At 57.1% G+C, this 4,139-nt stretch overlaps 1 pseudogene; it reads left to right on the top strand.

Annotated features, from left to right (window-relative positions):
• Positions 1-2,049: 2,049 nt before the first annotated feature.
• LOC138850344 (heterogeneous nuclear ribonucleoprotein A/B pseudogene) lies at positions 2,050-2,638 on the top strand (annotated as a pseudogene).
• Positions 2,639-4,139: the final 1,501 nt, after the last annotated feature.

Here is a 4,139-nt window from a genome sequence, read left to right as displayed (position 1 = left end):
GGTCAAGGTCAAGGAGGAGTCAGGGTCTCCACACCTTAGCTCGCACCTTAAGTAGCCCTGGGAAGACACCAAGGCCGGCTCTTTAAAGCATTCCCTGGGATTTGGTTTGTGGTTTTCCTAAGGCTCCCGGATGACTCCACAGAAACAACAGGCCAAGTGTGGCTCACAGTAATTAAGTAAGAGACACCCGCCCCATTCAGGGGTGCACCCGCTCTGCTCAGACCCTCCTCCTCCTCCTGGTGCCCAGCTGCAGCTCCTTTCCTGGAGAAGTCAGCACCTGTCACCAAGGACTGTGCCCTACAAGGATCCACTTTGTCTCAGATGAGGAGGGGGAGGGTGTTGGTCAGGAATGCAGATCCTTCCACAGCACGGGGCCAGGCCTGCCCCAGCCAGTCACCCAGCTAGCCACTGCCTCAGGACAGCGACCCTACCACCCTCCAGACTCAAGCTTCCTACCCAGGATACGCAGTGCACGTCACATGAGAACAGGAACTGGGCCTGGGAACGTGGCGTGGACAGATGGCAGGAACACCCCCACCTTCACCCCCCAGCCCCCGCCTGCCCGGGGCCTGCAAGCTGGCTGGCTCTGGCCCTGTGTGCCCCCTGTGCAGAGCAGGCCTGGCAGCAGCGCTCAGCCTGCCCAGCCTGGGGGTCCTCCGTCGCAGGCTTCCAGTGGCCATAAGGGAAACCGCAGCAAAGACGCGGAGTGGAGCGACCTCTCCAGCTGGCTGAGGGCTCGGCGCGGTCTGAAGCCACCCAGCGTGCCAGCCGCGGTCCACGGAGGCCCTCCCCGAGGGCGGGGGCAGTGGGGCTGGTGCAGGACAGCTGGTGCACAACCCGGGCAGCCAGGGCCAGCAGCCGGCACAGGCGTGGGCACGGGCGTGGGCGCGGGCAAGCCCTCGTGGGCTGCAGGCCTGGCTCCTGCTACCTCTGCACAATGTCGCTGATATCCTTCACGGAGCTGAGCAGCTTGCTGAAGTCCTGCGTGGCCCCCGGGCCGCCTGCTGTCGCCAGGTAGATCTGCAGCTCCCGCAGGTTGTTCTCCAGTTTGTTGATGGCCTCTCAGAGGGCGAACTTGTTCCTCATCTTCTGGATGGAATCCATGTAACTCACGCAGAACATGTAGAGGTTTTTGCCGGCCTCCAGCACGGCGCTGTGGCTGGCCATCTGTTCCGAGTTTCTGGAGATGGCCAGGCACAGGGCCTCGGTGCTGTCCAGAACCACGCCCTGGGGGATGGTGCCGCTGGTGATGCGCTCTGGGGGCTGGCGGGTTTTCCTAGAAGACACGCGCGTGGATATGAGCAGGATAAAGGCGGTGGAAGACCGCTGGTTGGCCGCCAACAGCAGCGAGGCGGGGGTGGGGGCCGAGCTGGCGGGGGGTCCCCGAGGGCTTGGGGACCGACTGTGGCTTTGGTACGGGAGCACAGGCCTTTTGAGGCTGTCCCCAGGCTGTCCGGGCTCGGCAGCCTCACAGCTCGTTGTGTCCACAGCCAGGCTTGTGGGTTTTGTCTTCGTGCCAATGGCTGTCTCCCCAGCCGCCTCCTGGCTCAGGCTCTGAGAGGGTTTCCCGGCTCTCCCCACGGGGGATTGGGGGAGGCAGCGGGGCGGGTTTGAGCTTAGACAACTTCCCCTTGTCTCTCCCTGGTGACTCGGGGGCGTGCTTGTGCCTCCTCACTCGGGGCTCCTCGCCCGGGCCCTTGCTGGGGGCCCCCAGGTGCGCCTGACGCTGCCCTGCTGGGGAGGGGGCCTGGCTCAGCAGCAGCAGCGGTCCCCAGGGCACCACCCTTCCCGGCCTCGTCCTTGTGGGGGGCTGCAGAGGCAGCAGCCACCGAGACCTTCTGCCGCTGGAGCTCAGGGTCAGGCCGGGAGAGCTGGACACACCAGGAGAGAGAGAACGGACACCAGGCCGACACCGATGGGAGTCGCCCGGCCGGGACCAGGGCAGGCAGCAGGGGCAGGAGGCGGGACCGCGGAGCCCGGAGCTGGAATCAGAATGGTGCGGAGGGGGACCAGATAAATGCCAGCAAGAACTAGGAGGACAAGGGGAAAATGTTCGTTGGTGGTCTGAGCTGGGATATCAACAACAAGATTTAAAGGACTATTTTACTAAGTTTGGCGAGGTCGTTGACTGCACAATAAAAGTGGATCCCAACACTGGATGGTCAAGAGGATTTGGGTTTATCCTCTTCAAAGACGCAACCAGTGTGGAGAAGGTCCTAGATCAGAAGGTGCACAGGCTGGATGGCCATGTCATTGACCCTAAAAGGCCATGGCTATGAAGAAGGACCCAGTGAAGAAGATGTTTGTGGGGGGTCTGAATCCTGAAGCTACTGAGGAAAAGATCAGGGAGTGCTTTGGCGAGTTTGGGGAGATTGAGGCCATTGAGCTTCCAATGGATCCAAAGTCGAACAAAAGATGGAGTTTTGCTTTTATTACCTTCAAAGAAGAAGACCCCATGAAGAAGGTTCTGGAGAAAAAGTTCCATACCATCAGTGGAAGCAAGTGTGAAATCAAGGTGGCCCAGCCCAAGGAGGTCTATCAGCAGCAGCAGTATGGCCGGGGGAGCCGAGGCAGTGGTGGCAGCGGTGGAGGTAGAGGTCAGGGGAGTGGTCACCAGAATAACTGCAAGCCATACTGAGGTGCAGCAGGAGGGCTATGCCTGCACATGCTGGGTTTGGATACAGAGTGAATGCTATTATGTACCAAATTTAACTTGGCAAACTCTTTAAGGCCTGTCCCATGTGTATCTTATTTAAAATTGCCCCCCTGGAATTCACTCTCCCATTGACTATTTCCAGGGCGCTAGTTGTTTTAGGCAGCATGTGGTATCTCAGGCCAGGGCGGCATTACAGGCTGATTTCATCACCAGGTTACCCAAAACCAGATTGGAGTGTCTGCTTCCCGCTGCCACTCTGAAGCCCGGACCTCTGGACCCTGGTTGTAAAGAGTAAACTGTATCTTAGGGAAAAAAAAAATTGCTACCTGTCTGGTAGGCACCTTCTCCAGGGAGACCTTGTGATCAGGTGAGTGGTGTCATAGTCAGAAGACCCAATTATCTGCCACTCAGCCTTCTCTCTGTCCCGCCCTCCTGTGAAACGTCTTTCGTAAGCCAAACTGCCCAATCCCACATCAGGGACCTTCGACCTGGACCGCTGCAACGCACCCCAAGCACCACACTTGGCTTACCACTGGCCTTGAGAAGCACCTTTCTTTCTTTCCTTTTTATTTTTTAATATTTATTTATTTATTTGAAAGAGTTACACAGAGAGAGAGGAGAGGCAGAGAGAGAGAGAGAGAGGTCTTCCATCCACTGGTTCACTCCCCAATTGGCCACAATGGTTGGAGCGGCACTGATCTGAAGCTAGGAGCCAGGAGCTTCTTCTGGGTCTCCCACATGGGTACAGGGGCCCAGGGACTTGGGCCATCTTCCACTGCTCTCCCAGGCTGTAGCAGAGAGCTGGATTGGAAGTGGAGCTGCCGGGACTTGAACATGTACCCACATGGGATGCCAGGACTGCAGGCAATGGCTTTACCCACTATGCCACAGTGCATGGTTTGAAAACACTGGGCTCCGGGCTGGTATGTGTCCACAACAGAGTTTTTACTGGTCTTTGGCCAACTAAGAGAAAAGAGACTATTTTATTTACCATTTGGCATCGTACAAAAACCTCACACACAGAGAAGTATATTCAGTGTAAATGTGCGGGTAACAAGTAATTAGGATGCGGACATGCAGGGCATCACAGCCCAGGTGTCTTACTGTGGAACTCAGTCACATCACCAGGCCTCCTGCAGGAGCCAGCTGCCACTGGGCTTCTGGGACCCAGCTTGGTTTCCTCTTGGCCATTCAGCTTGCCTCCTGAGTTCTCCTGATGCCCACAGTAGCTGTCTTGTTTTCCCTGCTTTTTTGGCCTCCTCGACCATGACAGGTCACAGGTCAGCTCTGGCAGACAAACTGTGTAGGCTCCAGAGTTTCAGGCTGCCTGCCCAGTGTCCCCTTGTCACCTGAAGCCAAAACTCTCCTGCAAATGGGCAATCATGATACCTCCACCTTACCAAAAATTCTCCCCAAATCTCAATGCATCTTCATGTTTTCCTGAACCACATTGCTGTTGTTGGAATTGCATGAAATTCCTAAC

The sequence above is a fragment of the Oryctolagus cuniculus genome, chromosome 7 (assembly GCF_051225735.1).
Source record: "Oryctolagus cuniculus isolate XC-2025 breed Fujian yellow rabbit chromosome 7, ASM5122573v1, whole genome shotgun sequence".
NCBI classification, from domain to species: domain Eukaryota; kingdom Metazoa; phylum Chordata; class Mammalia; order Lagomorpha; family Leporidae; genus Oryctolagus; species Oryctolagus cuniculus.
This window is presented reverse-complemented; position numbering and strand designations above follow the sequence as displayed.